At 51.8% G+C, this 8,734-nt stretch overlaps 1 non-coding gene across 1 annotated transcript; it reads left to right on the top strand.

The window, feature by feature from the left end:
- Positions 1-6,809: 6,809 nt before the first annotated feature.
- On the top strand, positions 6,810-6,883 carry trnai-aau (transfer RNA isoleucine (anticodon AAU)). Its single transcript has one exon. It is a non-coding gene; the product is annotated as a tRNA-Ile (tRNA).
- The last annotated feature ends 1,851 nt before the right edge of the window (positions 6,884-8,734 follow it).

Below are 8,734 nucleotides of genomic sequence, written 5' to 3'. Positions count from 1 at the left end.
AGGAAAGGAGGGACAACGAAGGGGGAAAGAGTGGGGGAGAACTATATATAAAGAAAGACAAGAAAGAAATGAAAGGTAAAATAAAGTTGAAATTAAATGGAATGAAAGCAAATGGGTCGAGGTGGGGTAGAGCTAATCATCGGAAGTTGTTGAATTTTAAGTTGAGACCGGAAGGCTGTAGCGTGCCTAATCGGAAGATGAGATGCTGTTCCTCCAGTTGAGCGTTGAGCTTCACTGGAACATTGCAGCAGGCCACGGACAGACACGTGACCATGGGTGCAGGGCCCTGTGTTAAAATGGCAATCAACGGGAAGCTAAGGGTCCTGAATGCACACAGAATGCAGGTACTCAGCAAAGCGATCACCCAGTCTACGTTTGGTCTCTCGGATATAGAGGAGACCACTAGTGAGCAGCAAATGCGATTGACCAAACTGAATGGGGTGCAATTTAAACGCGGCTTAACCTGGAATGAGTGTTTGTGAGCTGGGATGTTCAACCAGGTAAAAGGACAGGTGTTACACCTTCTGCGATTGCATGGGAAGGTGCCATGGGTGATGGGAGAGGTGTTGGGTATGGTGGAGGAGTGGACTAGATTATACCGGATGGAACAGTCTCTGCCGAATTCTGACAGAAGGACTGAAGGGAAGATACATTTGGCGGTGGTATCACGCTGGGGTTGGCGAAAATGGTAGAGGATTATGCTTTGCATACCGAGGCTGGTGGGAGGAAATGAGAGAACGAGGGGGATTCTGTCCTTATTCTGGGATGGTGGGGAGGGGGCAGGGATACTGGCGCGGGCGATGGACCGCACGCTGTTGAGGGCCCTGCCAACAACTGTAGGTGGGAAATCAAGGTTGAGGAAGAACCACTTTGCCAAGCACCTTCGGTCTCTGCGCATTCAGGACCCTGACCTTCCCGTTGCTTGCCATTTTAATACACTCCCTGCTCCCACGTCCACATGTTTGTCCTTGGCCTGCTGCAATGTTCCAGTGAAGCTCAACGCAGACTGGAAACAGAATCTCATCTTCCGGTTAGGCATACAACAGCTTTCTGGTCTCAACGTCGAATTCACCAACATCATATTATTAGCTGCAGCCCTTTTATTTATTTTTTGTCTTTCTTTATATATATTTTCCCCACCCTTTGCCCTATCTTATGCCCCCTTTTCGAACCCTTTCTCCTCTTTACTTCCCCATCCTGCCCTTTTTCTGATTTTACCTCAAGAATAAAAAAGTATTTTTCGCCGCTATGTAGACATCAGTGGCATCTGTCGTGCCATGTATAAATTTTCTAATTTTGGATACCCAATTAACTTTTTCCAATTAAGGCGCAATTTAACGTGGCCAATCCACCTACACTGCATATTTTTCGGTTGTGGGGGCGAAGCCAACGTAAACACGAGGCGAATGTGCAAACTCCACATGGATAGTAAGCCAGAGCAGGAATAGAACCTAGGACCCCAGCGTCGTCAGACAGCAGTGCTAACCACTGCGCCACCGTGCTGCCCCTGACCTGCCACATTGACCTGAGGAGTAAGAAATTAGTCAGGGAAATGACGATTATTCAGTTCGAATAATGGATAATGTATTTGTTTTAATAACATCTTGGAAGAACCCACTTCAGACAATTCAGTGGCAATTATTTTTAAATTTTGGTCATTTCAATATAGTAATGTAGTTTGACAAGGGTTGAAATCACTTATTTACTTTGTCCCTTTTCTTTCTAAATGTGTGCAAATCACCTTTACAGCATCCCTAAAGATAATAAGACTGTAAGATATTGGAACCAAACTAGGCCATTTAGCCTATCGAATCAGCGGGAGTACTGATAGTAGTATTAAAAACTGCAGAAGAGAACAAGCGACAGATGATCCTGTGGGGGAGGTACGACATTTGGACTATAACAGGGTTAACTTTGATCCTTTCGGACTACAGAGCTTGTCCAGATTCCTGTCGATGTCGCTGTTTTGACTTAAAGACATGCATCGGCTAAAGTGTCATGAAGATTTGAGCTTAGGACCTTCTGTTCTTTCGGCAATCATATGTCTTTTCTCGTGTCTTGAAGGAGCTTCTGGCGAAGGAGCGGGCCCCTATGGTGCCCCCGCCCCAGACCCCAGCAACAGCCAGACACCCAGGTGCCAGGCTGCGACTAGGATGATACCACCATAGCTGGGAGTCCACGACCTGCACCTCAGGACACCCCGGAGCTCGAGTCCAGCAATAACACTGATTAATCGTCAGAGATATCTCCAACCCCTCCGAGACCCTGACATCAGTTCGCCACCTCAGTGAAGAGGCTCCTGGGGGGCACTACGACATGCACCGGTACGTAGACTGACGGTCGGGAGTGCGAGCCGATCCATAGACTAGCTGCCTTTCAGATGGGGTTTGGGCTTCTGGATAAGGAAGCCCCATCGATTGTGGAGCTGCAGTCGTAGAACCAGGCACGACATGAGGGGTTAACGGTGATCATACCGCATCTGCAGGTGCAGTTGGAGGACACCATCCGCTTGATGGAGCAGGAGATGGTGCGACCATCTGTGCCACCCAGGCCAACACTGCACGGGTGGCGTCCATGGTGGAGGGCTTGGGGGGTGAAGGTTTCAGCAAATGGGTCAGGGTAAACATGGACCAGGAATCTTTGTGTAGGCGGTGACGAAGGACCAGGGCAGGGCGGCACTATCACAGGCAACTATGTGCCAAGGCCACTTGGATATTGTAGCTGTGCACTGTTGCTTGCACTGGTCGCAATGGGCAATGGTTGAGCGCGTAGACAGAATTTCCAGGGGCTTACCGACGTTGCACACAGAGGGAGATGGCCCAGTCACATCATGACATGGTGCAATCCCAGAACAAGGTGGTCCACTCCCTATCGTCCATGACCGAGAGCATTAAGACCCTGGATGAGGCGGCAGCAGCTTCCAGGACTGGCAGTGTCAGGTAGCAGGGCAGCCTCAGGATGTAGCTCCGCTCGCAGCGCCATTCCATAGATTAGCCCATGGACCAACGGGCACCTTAAGGAAGGAGGAAGTGGTGGAATCTGTGTCAGTGACTCCCGCAGGGGATGTGCCGGAACACCGAAGCACATTGGACTGCCCCCCCCACCCCCCCCCCCCCCCACTCCCCTTCCTCTCCCTGGTGTATCACATGGGCAACGGGTAGAACAGGGCGGCGCCACGCCTCGTAGGAGACCCGAGCTGCAGCCGGGCCCATTCAGGCCAGGTCGCCCTAGAAGGCGGCCACCAAAGGGGAACTAGGCCACAGGGCAGGAATCACAGCAGGTATCCTCCACTCCTGATGTACCACCTGAGGATCACCTAGGCATAGCGTTAGGGTCTGTATAGCTAGAAAAGTGGACACTATTAAGTTGGCACGGGTGCAGGGCACAGTTTAATGATAAGGGCTAGGGCAAAATCCACCATATCTGTTTGCACATTAAAGATCTCTGCAGAATGTTATAACCTGCCTCGGTGCACTGGGATGGAAAGGCTGGACTGGGGTGGACGCAGAGGGCAAGCGGGGCGCGCGGGTGGAAATGTGTAGAGGTTGATGGTGGGGGGGGGGGGTTGGCCCTGGGACCGCGGTTCAGGGAGTGCTCACCGCTCTGGGGTCGCACCCCCAACCCACCCACCACCCACCACTCCAGCCCCACGTCCGCCAGCCCTTGGAATCTTTGGACCACGTGATGGAATGGCCAGCTCTCATGCAGAGGTCACCTAGGTGGCCGTGGTAAGTACTACTGTGGGCTGGAGTCAGACGTTGTCACGTGATGTGGAGCTCCTGAGCTAATCGCAGAGCAGTTTGTCTTCATCCTCCATCCCGTGGGCTAGACAGGCTGCCCGTGCCAGCCCAGGGCCCGCACCTCGTCGTGAGCCAGGTAGCTTTCATGGAGTGGGTGCAGGAGTGGGTGGGGTGTGCCGGTGGCCAAGGGAGACATTGTAGTGTGGGTTGTGGTGTCTTTGCCCTTGGCCAGTGGATGGCGAAATTGCAGACGATCAGAGCATACCGGACGCATTGGCCCTGGCACACAGGTTGTGATTCCTCCCGTGCCTGCCGGGGCCCCATGCCATGACCATCCGCACGCTCACCCACAACCTCCTCGTCGCCCCAGGCCTGGAGTTCAACATACTCCTGCAGCACGTCACCCTTCTGCTGCGTGACCTTGTGGGGGACGCAGCAGGCCACCACAATGTCGGCGATCCTCCCTCCCATCGCTATACTGGAGGGCTCCTCTAGAACGGTGCAGGGAACTGAACTACATCTTGAGGACGTCAAAGCACTGCTCGATCAGGACTCTGGTCGCTGCATGGTCTCTCTGACAGTCTGGGGCTTCCGGATAGGCGTCGTCAGTCACTGCTGCAGCAGCTAAACCCTGTTGCCCAAAAAACAAACTTTCAGCCGGGGGTATCTCGCGAAGAAGACGGGAACCGTCGAGTGTTCTTGCATGAAATCTGGGTGCACATTTCCCGTGTACCAACTGCAGTCGTGCAAGATGTGCATCTAATGTCACACACCAGCTGCAGGTTCATCAAGTGGATCCCTTTAGGTTTATAAAGAATGGCCTGTCATGCGATGGTTCTCATTAGGGACTTGCATCCCGTCGATCACCACTGGACCTGGGCATGTTGGCGAGGATGGCAAAACTCACTGCCTGGGCAACCTGATAGGAATGGTCCACATCGAATTTGATCTATTTGTGCCACCCCGGAATTTAGGGCCAGCATGACGGCATGAATGCACCTGTGAGATGCCGGTTAGGTCCCCACTCAGCGCCTAGAGGGATCCCGTGGCGTCAACGTTCAGGGCGACCATCACCTTGACGGCCACCAGGAGCAGGTATCCTCTTACATTCCCCCGTGTTGCTGTCGGCATCCTGACTTGGGAGACGTGTTGCACTGTCCACCTACTCAGCCAGAGTCTTCGACAGCATGACCGGTCTGCCATGTCCTCGAACGACAAGCGCTGTGAAACACTCGAGGTCTCATGCGTTGCCTTATTCCCACCTCTTGCTCGGCCTGTTGGGCGGTCAGCTCCCCATTCTCACCGGCTGCCTCCTGTTCCACTGGGACAGGATCCAATGTAGCAGGGTCCATCTCCAACATCCCGAACATCTCCAGCTCGTACTGCCTCAGTGCATCCCCCAGGCTAGCAGAAAACAGGATGAATACCACCATTCCTCGTTGCTTTCCGAAGTCCATTGACTGCTGGGGGTGAAAGCCAGATATGTTAGCATTGTCCGTACCCACGTGCCCGACCAGGCCCTACATCGTGGCCGCAGGCTGCACTGCACCTCCCTTCCCCATCCGCAAAACCACCCCAGGCGTGCCCCCTGGCACACTTCCCTCCATGCCCCTTATCCAGTCGGTGCCCAGCACCATGGGGACCTCTGGCACGGTCACCCGCCTCTGCTGCCGGCGGTACCCATGCCAGTGGTACGCACCGATCCTGTGCCCTCCTGCAGGGGCTATTGCAGCCGCTGCCATTGGTGGGCCACGTGCTACTCCGCCGTCGAGTGGCAGTTAGTTGGGGAGGGAAGTTGGTGTAGTGGAGGTTTGGGGGTGAAATATGGAGGCGGTGTGGTGCGGGAACCCATATGCCCGGTGCCACTGCACGGCCATGTGCCATTGATGGCGGTCAGTGAGGTGGGCAGCAAGATGGCGGTCTTGCAGGCTGCGGCAATAGAGGCCATCGATTGATGAACGTGGGTACGCCGGGCGGGGGTGGTGGTGGTATCAGGCCATCCGTTGTTCACCCCCGTCACTTCGCGCTGCACCGCAGACTTGAAGATCCCCCCCCCCCCCCCCCCGCACCCCCACCCCCGCAGCGGAGTAGATCGCTGCTGTTGACGCACTGGAGCATAGCATTCTGGTGGGCGCCCGGCACCAGCCGGGAGTTTCGCTTCACGACAGATTCTCCACCCAATCGCGTTTCCAGACATCGCCGTCGGCCCACAGAGAATGCCGTCCGTCATGGTTTTGTGTCCCCTGCCCTTGTGGCTTCAATTGCTTATTTATGCCTCTCGCCTTATTTCGCGCTTCTCGCCAGCCATTTACGATCCTAGTTCTACAAGGCTTCCAAATTACCCCAGCCTTTCTGCAATAGGTGTGTTACACCCATTTCCATCAGCCTGTGTGCTGAATGAGATTTCTTCTTTATTCGCATGTAAACAATGATTCTATTATCCATTCCCACCGACAAGGGCGACCTTAAACAAAGTACTGGCTATTCCTCAGAATTCTTGGAGTCCCAATTTAATTCAATGCCACACCCTTCTGAATCTGCTTTCAAATTATTTTCATTTGTGTTGTGAAGCTGCTGCTTTTGAACCAGGTACAATGAGTTCGTGGACACCTATTTCCTTAATGTTAAAAATATTGCTTTTCATGCCCCTCTTAGATTACAAACCCATTCCTAACCTACGCTTCAATTTGACATGCCATCACTTGAAGCCACTTGAAGCTGTTTCCTTCAAAACCCTCTTCACATTAGGGATGTACAACGAAAATGCGGGAGTAACCAGTGACACTGATGTCCTGTGAAATAACGTGAAAAAACAAAATCCACACAGATTTCCTCCTGCTCCCCTCCTGGCCACCATGCCAGATACCATGCATGTTCCTCCATCTGATCACATTTGTATCCGCCTTTCCTCTGCGAAACTATTGATGGCTGCACCGTCTTCCAGCTAACACCCAGGCTTCCTAATTATTTTTTTGTAACCCCTAGGTCCACTCTGATAAGATATCACGAATGGAATGACTCCCGCAAAAAACAGAAACGCGTCTCAGGCCAGCGGATTGGATGACAATCGGCGCTGTGGCTTAGTCGGTTAAAGCGCCTGTTTAATAAACAGGTGATTCTGAGTTCAAATCTCAGCAGTGCCTTCAGACGTTTCGTCGATGCACGGTTTTAGATTAAAACAGCGAGCTGAAAAACGAATGTTGGAAAATAGAAAATCATTGGAAAACCTGTTTGATGAAAGCATAAATCATGGCAAAATCTGTAGTACCAACTTTTTTAAAAAGTGCCCTGTGCTCCATCACATGTTTGTCAAATCTTCCCCAGCATCCATTTATCGGTGACCTTGTTTTAGGGCAGGACGATATCACAGTCACAGCATAACATTGTGGCTTCACAGCGCCAGAGACCCAGATTCGATTCACTGCTGGGTCACTGTCTGTGCGGTGTCTGCACGTTCTCCCCGTGTCTGCGTAGGTTCCCTCCCACAGTCCAAAGACGTGCAGACACCGCAACGGTGGTTTGGCCATCCTAAATTGCCCTTCGTGCCCAAAAAAGGTGAGGAGGGGTGATTGGGTTACGGGGATAAGGTGAAAGTGAGGGCTTAAGTGGGTCGGTGCAGACTCGATGGGCGGAATGGCCACCTTCTGCACTGTATGTTCGATGTTCTAACATTCGCTCCCTGGTGCGATCTCAGTTGCTGTCACTGCAATGGCAGGGGCAAACAGCGATCTCCTTTGGCAGACATCATCAAGCTGAACTCGGAGATTCTCAACTCGGCTGCGTTGCTTTTGAATGCTTCATTCCACCCATTCTGGGGCCATTAACACGCATGCGTTGGTATTTCAATTAGTGTGACTTTTGTTAATATTTGTATTGGAATTTTAATGATTTCTTGTACAAAGTTTACAGAAACCGAACAATAAGAGGAATAACCGCTCCAACACTCTCTCCCCACATCAATGTAAACTAATCCCTCAATATGCCCCTCATCCCCACCCAATTTCCCCCCACCCCAACTGGTTATTATTGATTTCCCATATTATATTACATGTTTTTAGAGTTTGAATTTGTTTACATGTGACAGTACAATAAGAAAAGAGGAGAAGGAAACCATACATGCAAAAGTACCCAGATAACATCGACCATCTCCCAGCCCTCCTTCTGCAAGTACATTGGCTTTGTTCGTCCACCGGTTTTGTTTACATTATTCCATCTGGGCTGGAGTGAGTGGTGGTACGGTAGGAAAGTGGATAACACTCTTTGATCACAACTCCAGGGTCGCAGGTTCGATTCCTAGGCTTGGATCACTGGCTGTGTGGAGTTTGCAAGTTATCCCCGTGTGTGCGTGGGTTTGCTCTGGGTGCTCCGGTTTCCTCCCACAAATCCAGAAGGACGTGCTGTTACGTGAATTGGACGTTCTTAATTCTCTCTCTGTGCACTCGAACAGGCGCCGGAATGTGGCGACTAGGGGCTTTTCACAGTAACGTCATTGTAGTGTTAATGTAAGCCAACTTGTGAAAATAAAGATTATTATTATTAGGTGGAGTTCGCCCTGTTCAGGTCAGGAGCTCCAGAGCCTCTATGTTATTTCCACCCGTAATCCTTCCTCCCATTTTGTTCTGTGTGTCTTCCAGCTGGCGGCGCATCTCCCCTAAAGGTTGCCCATACAGGTCCCCGCACGTCCCCCACCTAGGTCGCCTGTGTCCAACAGTTCCTCTAACATTGAGATAGTGGAGGGAGTTTTTGATTTGTAAGTGTTTCAGTTCATTCCCGTTGGGCAGTTGCAAACTTTCCATCAGTTCCACTAACGTCGCTAGTGTGTCGTCTGTGTAAATGTCCCGAACTGTCATTGTCCCTCTGTCCTGTCTCCATCTGTTTAATGTGGCATTCATCGTGACTGGCACGAACCGTGGTTGCTGCAGATGGAGGCCACGGTAGAACGGAGTGCTGTCTCAGTTGGTTCAATGTCCAGAGTGTGGTATTACTACTGTGCT

The sequence above is a fragment of the Scyliorhinus torazame genome, chromosome 4, assembly GCF_047496885.1.
Source record: "Scyliorhinus torazame isolate Kashiwa2021f chromosome 4, sScyTor2.1, whole genome shotgun sequence".
Lineage (NCBI taxonomy): Eukaryota > Metazoa > Chordata > Chondrichthyes > Carcharhiniformes > Scyliorhinidae > Scyliorhinus > Scyliorhinus torazame.
This window is presented reverse-complemented; position numbering and strand designations above follow the sequence as displayed.